Source organism: Ammospiza caudacuta, chromosome 26 (assembly GCF_027887145.1).
Source record: "Ammospiza caudacuta isolate bAmmCau1 chromosome 26, bAmmCau1.pri, whole genome shotgun sequence".
Classification (NCBI taxonomy): Eukaryota; Metazoa; Chordata; class Aves; order Passeriformes; family Passerellidae; genus Ammospiza; species Ammospiza caudacuta.
Window position 1 is genome coordinate 3,983,713 of NC_080618.1, and position 13,890 is coordinate 3,997,602.

The window sequence follows — 13,890 nt, forward strand, 5'->3', positions numbered from 1 at the left end:
GGTGAGTCAATGGGAACCGAGGCAGCAGCGGGGAAATGGCCACGGGCCACGGAAAGGAGGCACGAGAGTGACTCAGTGGGAAAGGAGGGAAGCGATGGGATAATGGGGCAGCACCACATGGGATAATGGGGCAGCGCCATGGGGAAATGGGGCAGGAGGGGCCCCTCGAACGCGATCCTCTCGCTGCAGAGCCCTGGCACGGCAGCCAGAGCTGGAGCTGATCCCGGTGGGTTTGATAAGAGCAGGAACGTGCAGCTCGGCACACACGGGGCCAGCCCTGGCCTCACCTCCACCCTGAGGTGCTGCGGGGCTCTCCGGCACCTCCAGGGTGTTCTGGCCTCGCTGCAGGCACAGCTTTGCTCCGGCTCAGCTTAGGGAGGGATCTCGGGAGGATTTTTCTGCCTAATTTGGTGGGAGGCACTAAAAGGCGGCTCTTTTGCAGGGTCACAGAGCAAGGGAAGCGTTCCCAGTCCGGAGGATCTTCACATGGTCCCAGTCTCGCCCAAATTGTTCCCAAATGATCACTTTGGGGGGATCCCAGCCCTCGCTGCCTCCAGGCTCAGCCCTGGCACTGGGGATGCTGGTGTTGGAAGGAGGGGTAGGTGGAAAAGGGGGGCCTTGCTGGCTGTTTGAGGACCCCAAGCTGTTTGCTGTCACTTTACAGCTTAGGGGGTTTTTGGGGTGTAGAGGCAGCAGGTGTGACCTTGCTGGTGTGAGGAACTGTAAATAGGGGAGATTTTGGGGTCCCCTTCAGAGCCAGGGGGACAAAGGGCTGTGAAAAAACACTTGGGCAGGGGCGAAGCTGGAAAATGTCCTGGAAAAGAAAGCTGGAAAATATTATGGAAAAGATGCTCATGCTGAAGGATTCCCCCCAAATATGGGAAGTGCCCTCACCTCCTTCCAGCCCTCAAACTGGTTTTGGGGCATCATGAGGGGGCTCAGGGATTCCCAGGAGAGCACCAGGGCTGGGACTCAGCTGAGAGCTCGTTAAAGCTCCACCAGCCCCAGTTAAACCCATTTAGGGAAGGGTTAAGCCAGTTCAGAGTGATTTGGGAGCCTATTGAAGCAAAGGTTAATCTGGTATAAGTGCATCCACAGCAGGGATTTGAACCAATTTAACCGTTCCAGCTCCAGGTTTTCCCTGCAGGGTTTGGGGAAGGGTTCAGCCAGGCTGCGGAGAGCCTTGGGAAGAGGGAGGAAACAAAGCAGGGATGGAAGGGAAGAGCTGATGGAGGCTGAATGCGGAATGAATAGCCCACCCCTGCCCAGCCAGGGTTCCACGGGGGTCCCGATGCCCAGCTGGCACAGGGGGCAGCAGGGTGAGCACTGGGAGCCTCCCGGTCCATCCCAGCTCGTGGGACCGGGCAGAGCCCGAGCTGAGTCAGAGCAGAGGATGCTCCTTCCTCATCCCCTCATCATCCCGCTGCCCCAGGGCTTTCCCACGAGCCTCATCCAGCCGGGCCCTGGCACCTGGGAGCAGTGTTTGTTTATTTTTTGCTGTCATCGCTGAAGGGCTGTAATCACAATTAGAGCATCCACGAGGCACGGGGCAGAAATTCATCTCCTTTCCAAGGCCTGGATGCTCAGCAGAGTGGGAGGGAAAGAGGGAAAAGGTGGAAACACTTCCATGCCGATTCCTGCACCCACACAGGTTGGCAGAGGTCACACCTGAGCGTTTCCCAAGGCTTTCCCTCCGAGCTGCTGTCGCGTGTCGGGGTTGCAGCAATTCCCGGTGGCTGCAGGAGCCGGGAATGGGGAGTGCTTAATGCAGGAATGTGTGGGGGCCTGAATATATGTATTGTTACGGAGAGAGTCCCTGTTAAGATCTATGTATTGTAAGATCTATGTATAAATAAGTGGGTCCTTATGGAGAGAGTCCCTGTAAGATCTGTGTGGGTCCCAGTTACTCCAAACGAGCCACAGCTGCCAAGTCCTCAGCTGGGCAGCAGCTGTAGCTCGTGAAGGTAACTGGAATCAACAGCGGTGGGTCGAGAGCCCAGGAGGAGCCCCTGAGGAGACACATGAAGGACTGTGCTGCAGAGAAGAACAGCCTGGTACAGTATGGGACTTGAGAAACATGGGATACAACGAGATAGCAACAGGAATGTTCCTTAATGCGGGAATTCGGGGAGCTCCAGAGGGGCTCAGCGTGTGGGAACGGAGGGATGGGGCTGGGATTGGGCCGTGCCAGCCCCGGTGGGATGAGGAGCGTGTGGGAACGGAGGGATGGGGCCGGGATTGGGCCGTGCCAGCCCCGGTGGGATGAGGAGCGTGTGGGAACGGAGGGATGGGGCCGGGATTGGGCCGTGCCAGCCCCGGTGGGATGAGGAGCGTGTGGGAACGGAGGGATGGGGCCGGGATTGGGCCGTGCCAGGCCATGCCAGGCCTGGTGGGATGAGGAGCGTGTGGGAACGGAGGGATGGGGCCGGGATTGGGCCGTGCCAGGCCGTGCCAGCCCTGGTGGGATGAGGAGCGTGTGGGAATGGAGGGATGGGGCTGGGATTGAGCCGTGCCAGCCCTGGTGGGATGAGGAGCGTGTGGGAATGGAGGGATGGGGCTGGGATTGAGCCGTGCCAGCCCCGGTGGGATGAGGAGCGTGTGGGAACGGAGGGATGGGGCTGGGATTGAGCCGTGCCAGCCCTGGTGGGATGAGGAGCGTGTGGGAATGGAGGGATGGGGCCGGGCTGGGCCGTGCCAGGCCGTGCCAGCCCCGCTGGGATCAGGAGCTGCCAGGCTGCGGAGCTGCTGCTGCCGCCGGAGGAGGAGAAGCGGCTCCCGCACCGCTCTGCTGCTGCGCTGCCTTGTGACTGCGAAATGAATGTGCTTAATATAGGCCAAGGGAAAACATTCTGCCCAAAATAGCAGCCCTTGCCCAGAACGCGCCGCAGCTCCGGCAGCAGCAGTCACAAGGTACCTGCCGAGGCACCGGGGCTGTGCCAGGTGTGCTGTGCCGTGCTGCACATCCCTCCCTGCTGTCCCCAAGGTCACCTCCCCCGGCTGCAGCTCCCCAAGAACGTGCCAGAGGGGCTCAGGGATGGGGATTGGGGTGGGGGCTGCATCCCCAAATCCTGCGATCCCATGGGTGCTGCAAAGGGTGGGACTGGGGTAATTCCTGCTGCTGCTGGACCTGAGGTTTGGGATGGGAAGGGAGCGGCTTTGGGGGCTGCTGGCAGGATCGGGATGGGGATTGGGGTTGGAATTTGGGTTGGGATTGGGGTGGGGTGCAGGAGTGATGGGGTGGGGGCCGCGTCTCCAAATCCTGTGATCCCATGGGTGCTGCAAAGGATGGGATTGGGATAATTCTTGCTCCTGCTGGAGCTGAGGTTTGGGATGGGAAGGGGACAGCTCGGGGGGCTCACCAGAGGAGTTCAGGGATGGGATTGGGGTTGGGACTGGGGTAGGGGCCATATCCCCAAATCCTGCGATCCCATGGGTGCTGCAAAGGGTGGGATTGGGGTAATTCCTGCTGCTGCTGGACCTGAGGTTTGGGATGGGAAGGGAGCGGCTTTGGGGGGCTGCTGCCAGGCTTGGGAGGCTCGCCAGAGGAGATCAGGGATGGGGATTGGGGTTGGAATTTGGGTTGGGATTGTGGTGGGTTGTGGGGGTGATGAGGCTGTATCCCCAAATCCTGTGATCCCATGGGTGCTGCAAAGGATGGGATTGGATGAGATGGGATTGGGATAATTCCTGCTTGTGCTGGAGCTGAGGTTTGGGATGGCATGGGAGCAGCTCTGGGGGCTGCTGCCAGGCTCGGGGGGCTTGCCAGAGGAGATCAGGGATGGGGATTTGGGATTGGGGTGATGGGATGGGGGCCGCATCCCCAAATCCTGTGATCCAACGGGTGCTGCAAAGGATGCGATGGGGTTGGGATCATTCCTGCTCGTGTAAACCTGAGGTTTGGGGTGGGAAGAGGGCGGCTCGGGGGGCTCACCAGAGGAATTCAGGGATGGGGATTGGGGCTGGGGTGGGGGCTGCATCCCTAAATCCTGTGATCCAACGGGTGCTGCAAAGGATGAGATTGGATGAGATGGGGTTGGGATCATTCCTGCTCGTGTAAACCTGAGGTTTGGGGTGGGAAGGGGGCAGCTCTGGGGGGCTCACTCAGCTCATTGCTTTTCCCCAGAAACTATCAGATATTCCTCTTCTCCTGCTGGAATACCTGGCTGTGTCAGAGGAGTGGGGGTGATGCCAGGGAAAGGTTTGGGGGTCAAGGCTGCTCTGCTGCTGGGTTTGTGCTGCCCTGGCAGCTCCTCCTGTTGGGATCCCTGCAGCAGCCGAGCTGCTGTCATCTCCAAAGGCAGAAATCACCGTGGATCCCTTCCCTGATCCCACAGAGATTCCTGTGGGTCCAACCTTTTCCTGTGGGTCCAGTCCCTTCTGGGGCTCCGAGCTGTCCCTGTGGTCACTCCTGACCGTCCTGGTGACAGGGTTTAATCCAGCCTGGCCAGGAAAATGGGCCAGGAGGGGCTGAGAGTTCAGAGCTGGAGCTTTGGCATGTATCAAGGGAAAAGCCAGAAATCCTCCTCTCTTAATCTCAGGCTGCACCAGGGATCTGCATTCGGTGCCTAAAGCTCTGCTGTTCCAGCCTGAGGCTCACAGGAAGGGTTTGGGTGGATAAATTCAACCCCCTCACTCCAAATTTTGCCCCAGCATCTCATAAATGCTGGAAAAACCCCAAAATTTCCCTTTAACACGTAGCTCAGCCCTTTTTATGCTGTGGGATCTTTAACCCCTGCCCCTCAAGTGGCTCTGGACAGACCCAGGGGAACTCCCAGCCCCATAAATCTGTCACATCCCTGAAATCCACTTAAAAATCCCCCAAGGAGCAGAGCCAGCCCCGCCAACCGCTTCAGATGCAAATTTATGGCGTGGCCGGGGCCCAGTGGGGTTTTTGATTCACAAAGCTCCTGCCCAGGGGCTCGGCCAGGACAAGGTGAAGGCGACCTTGGGGTGGTTGGCGTGGAGTTCGTGGCCAGGGAAGGAGGGAAAAGTGAGGACAAGCCATGGAGGAGGGAGATAAGAGGCACAGGGAGGCAGGGCACAGCTGAGCGAGGAGGGAGGATGTGGGTTTTGTTTCCTTTGCTGATTGCTGGGCTTCCTGCAGGGCCCAAACTGAGGGAATTCCCCCGGCCACCGAGGCCCTGCCAAGTTTGCTTGGCTTGCTGCTCGGTATCAGCAGTGTAAATACATTTTTCCAGTGATTTTTCAGCCCTTAGGTGCTGGTTTTTTGGAGTTTGCTCAGCGGACTCTGGGTCTAGGAGGTGCCACCTAGCAATATTCAGATTTCTTCCAAAATTAGAAGAAAATTCTCGATTATTGAAGGAAGATCTGATGCTTGTGGGTCTTGTTGGTAGCCCAAGGAGCATTTTTATTGCTCAGAAATAATTTTGTTTGGGCAAAGCAGAATAAATGGTGCTGCCTTGCTGCTCGGTATCAGCAGTGTAAATACATTTTTTCAGTGATTTTTCAGCCTGGAGGTGTTGTGTTTTTTGGAGTTGGCTCAGGTGCCACCTGGAAATATTCAGATTTCTTCCCAAATGAGAAGAAAATGCTGGAATTTTGAAGGAAGATCTGCTGCTTGTGGGGTCTTGCTGGTAAAAAGAATAATTCTTGTTGGCAAAGCAGAATAAATGGTGCTGCCTTGCTGCTTGGTATCAGCAGTGTAAATACATTTTTTCAGTGATTTTTCAGCCCTTGGGTGCTGGTTTTTTGGAGTTTGCTCAGCGGACTCTGGGTCTAGGAGGTGCCACCTAGCAATATTCAGATTTCTTCCAAAATTAGAAGAAAATTCTCGATTATTGAAGGAAGATCTGATGCTTGTGGGTCTTGTTGGTAGCCCAAAGAGCATTTTTATTGCTCAGAAATAATTTTGTTTGGGCAAAGCAGAATAAATGGTGCTGCCTTGCTGCTCGGTATCAGCAGTGTAAATACATTTTTTCAGTGATTTTTCAGCCTGGAGGTGTTGGTTTGTTGGAGTTTGCTCATGTGGGGCATGGAGGTGCCACCTGGAAATATTCAGAAGAAAATGCTGGAATTTTGAAGGAAGATCTGCTGCTTGTGGGGTCTTGTTGGTAAAAAGAATAATTCTTGTTGGCAAAGCAGAATAAATGGTGCTGCCTTGCTGCTTGGTATCAGCAGTGTAAATACATTTTTTAGTGATTTTTCAGCCTGTAGGTGTTGTTTTGTTGCAGTTTGCTCAGTGGACTCCATTGAGGTGCCACCTGGAAAAATTCAGATTTCTTCCCAAATGAGAAGAAAATGCTGGAATATTGGAATACCTGATGCTTGTGGGTCTTGTTGGTAGCCCAAGGAGCATTTTTATTGCTCAGAAATAATTTTGCTTGGGAAAAGCAGAATAAATCCTTGTTTTCCAGAGCTTTGGCTCGCTGGTGAGGAAGGATTTGAGGTTTTAATGGCTTCAGTGGTGACTTAAAAATTTTGCCCAGCCTGAAACTGGGAGCAAAAGAAACCTCACAGGACTGGTGACACCAGGACATGGTGTCACCTCCCCGTCCCTGCAGGCCATTCACACCTGGGGACAGCTGAGACGTCAACAAAATGGGATGGGAACAAGCTGAAAATTCCAAGAAAATTCCAAAATTGCCTTTTTTATGAGCAGGGAGAGCAGAAACGCCGAGGTGGGTCCTGGTTTATCTGGGTTTCACATCAACAGGAAAGGGAGGAAGGGGGGGAAGTTCCAAACAATGCTTTCCTGGGAAGTGAAAACAAGATTTTTAATGAACTTTTAAAGTGAAACTCTGCTCGGGAAGTGACGGTTCTGCATTAAATAAACAAAGAGCTGGAGGCTTTGCACGGGTGGGGGAGCTCTGAGAGCTCCTCACTCTCAGCTGATGGTCATGGGGAGCCTCGAAAATTTTCTATTTTTGCCTCAGCTGCGTCTTAAAGCTCCCCTGAAGAATATTGTGGCACTTTGGCAGCAATGGGACAGCACCCAGGTGGGATATCCTGGTGGTTTTTGCCTCTTTTGCCCCTTCCTTTCCCTCTCACCGCCCCATTTGTGGCCCCATGGCTCAGCCCAGGTGGAACTTGGCTCCCAGCTCGGCTGGTTTGGCTTTCACGGGCGCTTTGTTGCTGTTAAAACAAGCCCCAGACCTCTCCCTCCCTTCCCTGCCTTCAGGTGGTTGCCTTTTATTAAAAGCATTTTAATCTCTGATATTAACAGGAAAATAATTTCCTCATCCACCTCTCTGTTTTGTCAGCTCTGAGAGGCTTTTGGAGCTGTTTGCTGGGGATGCAAATGCAAAATATATTTATTTTTGTATGTCTATTTAAATATCTGCTCCCAAGGGAATTGATGTTGGGACTGCAGTAATTTTATTCTGTTGATTCCTTCACTGGATTAATTAAATTAATCTTGTGCTGATTACTTTGAAAGCTTTATTTTATTTGTTATTTATTGTTATTTATTTGTTATTTATTTGTTATTTTATTTGTTATTTATTTTATTTTAGTTTTATTTTAGCTTTATTTTATTTTTATTTTTACTTTCATTTTTTATTTTATTTTTATTTATTAATTATCATTATATAATTTTGTTTGGTTTGGGTTTTTAAATTTTTTTTTTTTTATTTCCAGAATATTGGGAAATATCCCTCATGAAAGCTGGGAGAACTGAGAGGTTTTAAACAGGTTTTCAATGGTGTTTTTACCCCAAAAAAGGTGAAAATTTTGAAGCCCAGGGCAGCATCTCTTTGTTTCTCATCCCAGCCTGGAATGAGGGAGGAATTCCTGGACTTCCCTGGGCTCTGAGCATCACACCCAGCACGGTGCCAGAGGCTTCCCAGCTGGAAAAACCAGATTCCTGCAGTCCCACAGGGTTTAGTCAGGACAGGGAGCCTGGGAACACCCTGAGGTGGCCGGGACAGGAGCTGGGCTTGGATCTGGTGTCCTGGAAGGGCTGAGCTGGAGCAGAGACCAGGCAGAGCTAAAGAATAAAACAGGGATTTATTAAAAGGATCTCCATGGCTCCACCTTGGGAAGCACAAGAGCTCAGCCAGGGCTGCACCGAAAATGAAGCAAAATGGTCCCAAAATGAACCCAAAATGGTCACAAAATAGTCCCAAAATGAACCCAAAATGGTCACAAAATGAACCCAAGAGGAATCAAAATGGTGCCAAGATGAACCAAAATGGTCCCAAAATGAACACAAGATGAATCAAGATGGTCACAAAATGAATCCAAGATGAACAAAAATGGTCAGAAAACAAACCCAAGATGAACCAAAATAGTCCCAAGATGAACCAAAATGGGCCCAAAATGGTTCCAAGATGAATCAAAATGATCACAAAATTAACCCAGGATGAACCAAAATGGTCCCAAAATGGTTCCAAGATGAACCAAAATGATCACAAGATTAACCCAAGATGAACAAAATGGTTCCAAAATGAACCCCAGATGAACCAAGTTGGTCCCAAAATGAACCCAAGGTGAACTAAAATGGTCCCAAGATGAACCCAAAAAGAACAAAAATGGTCAGAAAATGAACCCAAGATGAACCAAAGTGGTCCCAAAATGAACTCAAGATGAATCAAAATGGTCCCAAAATGAATTCAAGATGAACCAAAATGGTACCAAGATGAACCAAAATGGTCAGAAAATTAACCCAGGATGAACCAAAATGGTCCCAAAATGGTTCCAAGATGAACCAAACTGATCACAAAATTAACCCAAGATGAACAAAATGGTTCCAAAATGAACCCCAGATGAACCAAACTGATCACAAAATTAACCCAAGAGGTCCCAAAACAAACGCAAGATGAACCAAGTTGGTCCCAAAATGAACCCAAGGTGAACTAAAATGCTCCCAAGGTGAACCCAAAAAGAACCAAAATGGTCACAAAATGAACCCAAGATGAACAAAAATGGTCCCAAGAAGAACCAAAATGGTCACAAAATAGTCCCAGGATGAACCAAAATGGTCCCAAAATGAATCCCAGATGAACCAAAATGGTCAGAAAATTAACCCAGGATGAACCAAAATGGTCCCAAAATGGTTCCAAGATGAACCAAAATGATCACAAAATTAACCCAAGATGAACAAAATGGTTCCAAAAGGAACCCCAGATGAACCAAAATGGCCCCAAAATGAACCCAAGAGGTCCCAAAACAAACCCAAGATGAACCAAGTTGGTCCCAAAATGAATCCAAGATGAATGAAAATGCTCCCAAGGTGAACCCAAAAAGAACCAAAATGGTCACAAAATGAACCCAAGATGAACAAAAATGGTCCCAAAATGGTCCCAAGATGAACCAAAATCATCACAAAATAGTCCCAGGATGAACCAAAATGATCACAAAATTAACCCAAGATGAACAAAATGGTTCCAAAATGAACCCCAGATGAACCAAAATGGCCCCAAAATGAACCCAAGAGGTCCCAAAACAAACCCAAGATGAACCAAGTTGGTCCCAAAATGAATCCAAGATGAATGAAAATGCTCCCAAGGTGAACCCAAAAAGAACCAAAATGGTCACAAAATGAACCCAAGATGAACAAAAATGGTCCCAAAATGGTCCCAAGATGAACCAAAATCGTCACAAAATAGTCCCAGGATGAACCAAAATGATCACAAAATTAACCCAAGATGAACAAAATGGTTCCAAAATGAACCCCAGATGAACCAAAATGGCCCCAAAATGAACCCAAGAGGTCCCAAAACAAACCCAAGTTGGTCCCAAAATGAATCCAAGGTGAACGAAAATGGTCCCAAGATGAACCAAAATGGTCCCAAAATGAACCCAAGATGAACCAAAAACGGTCCCAAGATGAACAAAAATGGTCCCAAAATCACAGAATCACAGAATCACAGAAGTTCAAGACTGGAAGAGACCTATAAGATCATCAAGTCCAGTCGATGTTCTAACTGTTCAACTAGATCATGGCAGCAAGTGCCACATCCAGTCTTTTTTTGAATTCTTCAAATGAACCCAGGATGAACCAAACTGGTCACAAAATGAACCAAACTGGTCACAAAATGGTCCCAAGATGAACCAAAATGGTCACAAAATGCATGAGGTCACAGGATCTCTCACTTTTATAAGTTTTGGTCCATCATCACATTCATTGTCCAATTCCAGCTTTTGGTTATGAAGTCCTATCCTCGTTTTGTCTCTTCGGCCCACGTTGTTTGTGTTCCTGCATTGATTGTCCTTGGTCCCCAGCTGGAGCAGGAATTGTTTTGTCTCCCAAAAAATTGTTTTGCTCTGTGCACAGAGCTCCCCATCCCCTAACATGAACCCCAGACCCCCACACTAAAGCAGCACAGAAACTGAAAACCAGAAAATCTCAAACCTGAGGTGCCATTTCCCCCCACCCCGGGAGCTGGTTTGACACCAAAGCTGCCTTTTCCTGCAGCAGGATCCTCTCCAGAGGGGAAAATGCTGCCTGCAGCCTCTGCTGGGGATTTTCCTGCTTCTCCCAGGCACAAACAGGAGGAGAAGGATGGAGGAGGAGGATGCTGGTGGAAATCACCCATCCCTGGGGTCAGATTTCCAGAAATGTGGCAGGGACAGCAAAGCCAGCAGCTCTGGAGTCACCCTGGCCTGGGTTTGGAGACCACAGGGGTTTAAAAATTAAATATTCCAGTGGTTTCCTGCCTTTCGGGAGCATTACACAGCAGAGGGTGTCCGACCCTGGCATTTTTCCATGAATTTTTCATCCTGGTAGAAGCTGGACAAGTTTCCTGTTGCCCTTTAAACTCTCTCCTGAGTGGAGGAAATAAAATCTTTGTTAAAAAAAAAATTTGTTTTTTTTTTTTTTTTTTAGGGAGGAAGCCATGGTTCGCCTTACATAGGAAGATGAAAAGTTGTAAAATTTTACATTTAAAAAAAATATAAAATTGTTGCTCCCTTGAGTTTTGCTTCCTGAGCATCCCTGGGAGATCCCCCCGCACCTTTTCCATTGGGAAAATAGAATCATTCCTTTTGGGATGACCTGTGAGAGGCCTCCAGATGGGAAGGGGCTGATTTTGGCTCTGCAAAGGGCTTTTCTCAGCCTCTGGGCTTGGGGGAAAAAAAAAAGAAAAAGAAAAAAAAAAAAAAAAACCCAAATCTCTGTTCTGAGTTCATCGCGTTTTGGGTTCTTGGTGTTGTATGGGGAATCTTTGCAAAGGGTTCACCAAAAAAACCCCAAAACCAACAAAACAGTGCAAAAGGTCTGGAGGGGATCCTGAGCCAGACCTGGGGCCATGGAGATGCTCCAGGGCTGGAGCTCCTCTGCATACTGGGAGAGCTGGGAATGTTCATCTGGGAAAGGGAAGGATCCAGGAGAGCTCAGAGCTCCTGGCAGGGCCTGAAGGGCTCCAGGAGAGCTGGAGAGGGACTGGGGACAAGGGATGGAGGGACAGGACACAGGGAATGGCTCCCACTGGAAAATGGGAGATTTGGGTGGGATATTGGGATGGAATGAGGGTGGGGAGGGGCTGGGATGGAATTCCCAGGGAGCTGTGGCTGCCCCTGGATCCCTGAAGTGTCCAAGGGGAGTTTGGAGCACCCTGGGACACTGGGAGGTGTCCCTGCCCTGGCAGGGGTGGCTCTGGATGGGACTTCAGGTCCTTCCATCCCAAACCATTCCATGGTTTGCCAGGAGCTCCTTGCCCACATCTCCACCTCTCCCTGTGCCCAACTCCCTGCCCTGCCCCTTGCTCAACTTCCATCCACATCCCCATTTCTCCAAGGAAATCCCTGCCCTCCTCACCATCCCATGACCACATTTCTGGGCATTTTCTGCTGATCACCAGCTGTGCCCTGTGCTGGGCACCCCGAATTTTCATCCCTCCCCATCCGTGTGAGGATGCAAACCCCAAGCCTGACTCAGCCAGCCCGGCATCCCTGGGAAAAGCCTGACTCACGCGAGCCCATTTGCCGGCTCAGGGCTTTAATTACGGGCTGTGCCCATCTCGGCAGCGTGGGAACGGGACCCATTAAGCCCCTAAAAGCTCCCCATCATTCCCAATCCATTAATGTCCCTAATTAGTTAAACCCGGCCGCCTCTTTCCCCTCGGCGGGCTCGCTCGTGTTCCCTGAGCGTGCAGCCGCCGCTCCATTATGTAACGATCCCCTCGCTGCTGTAATCCCAACTCACACCGGGCTCTTTCTCACTAGTATTTTATTTCATGTGCCTCTTCCCCCGAGCCCATCGGGCAATGGGCGAGACGGGCAGAGCCCAGCGGGGCTCGCAGCGCTCCTGAGCAGCCCGAGAGGCGCGGGTGCGGTTGGGGGGCAGCGCCCGGGGCCGTTCGGGGCCGTTGGGGCGGTTGCCGGGGGTTAAAGCCGTTGGCAGAGCCGGAGCGGCTGCCTGCCCCTTCCCTGGGCTTTGCCTCTCGTTCCCGGTCCCCTGTGTCCCTTCCTGCCAAGGAAACCATCTCCACGGCAACCTCAAACCTCGGGGCTGTGCCTCGGAGCTGCTCAGCCGTCCCCAGGACCCCGGTAAGTGGCTCTCTGGTGGCCCGGGGCTGTGAGTTTGGCTGCTGGGCTCGGCATTGGGGTGGGCACCCAACCCCGTGTCCCCTTATCCCCTTATCCCCGTGTCCCCGTGTCCCCTTGTCCCCCTCGAGGCTTAAAAAGGGGTGGCCGGAATGTGGGAAAAGCGCTGGAGGGGTGGCTGGGTCAGCCTTGGATTGGGGACATGTCCTGCTGTCCTGGCTGGGTGTGAGTCCTCGGACAGACCACAGCCATCCCCGATCCCGATTTTCTGTCGGGTTTGGGAGAGCAGCAGGTGGAGATGGGGATTGAGCAGCAGGTGGAGATGGGGTTTCTGTCCCCTCTCGGTGTCCCCGGGATGGCTGCGGTGTCACCACGTGGGGACATTCCCGGGGACACGTGGAGGGGAACAAGGACCAGCCCTTATGGGAAAGGCTCCTCGGAGCTGGGCTGGGCTCGGCATTGCCCGGAAAAATCAATTTCTCCTGGAAAAGAAGAATAGGACACAGTTCCGTTCTGGAATAAACGGGATTAAAGTTGTGGAGCTGCAGGAGGAAATGATGGACGAGTGTCGGATTTGGTTCTTTTGTGACTCGGAGATGGGGTAACTGAGAGCTTTGCATCTGTTTGTGTGAAAAACGCCAATCACTTGGTTTTAGAATTTTTAAAGTTTAATAGTAATAAAATGGCTGTAAAAATAGTAATATAATTAGAGTAAAAAAGATTTGGTCAATTTGGATTAGGACAATACAAGACAATAAGAAGAATAAAGAGTTACAGACAGTCCAGGTACCTTTTCTGGGCAAAATAAGCCCGAAAAAATACCCCCGTTAACAGAGGATTAACCCTTAAAAGCAATAATCTGTTGCATATTCATACACCTCATCCATGGTGCATAAATTCCATTCAAACACAGGATTCTGGCTGGGCAGTGTCAGCTTCTTCCTCTGAATACTAAAGTGAGTGAGGTGGGAAGAAGTTCATTTTTTCTGATAATGGAGCAATAAATTCTCTTTGAAAGATTTAGGTGTCCTGTGGCTGCTATCTGGTGCAGGTACCTCATTCCTCTCTTTAAAAACATATCCCACATCCACAGTTTCTGTTTTAACTACAAAAGTTCCATTTTAACTACAAAACTACCTTTACCATCCTATTAAAATGTTAATACAGCATTACTAATCAATACAATATAATACATATAGTAAATCTCTCCATATAATATGCACTTTTCACAGTTTGCAGGCCTTGAGATAAGAAACTCAGAAGTACCATAGAATAGGACAGACTTTGTTGAGAAATATAACTAGGAGCAAGTTTCAAAGGATGGCCTCACAAATAAAGCTAAATACTTTAGATAAATAGAACTGTGAATGACGCATTAGAGTAAAAGCCATGAGGAGTAATTCTAGATAATGAACTTTAAAGCATTTACAGTATGGCATGGCAAAA

General features: G+C 50.4%; 1 protein-coding gene across 1 annotated transcript in view; it reads left to right on the forward strand.

Annotated features, from left to right (window-relative positions):
* The first annotated feature begins 12,250 nt into the window (after positions 1-12,250).
* PEBP4 (phosphatidylethanolamine binding protein 4) overlaps positions 12,251-13,890 on the forward strand; it is a 95,680-nt gene continuing 94,040 nt past the window's right edge. Inside the window, exon 1 of the mRNA XM_058820308.1 lies at positions 12,251-12,447. The gene's annotated coding sequence lies outside the window, so the exon portion shown is untranslated. The remainder of the gene's footprint in view (positions 12,448-13,890) is intronic.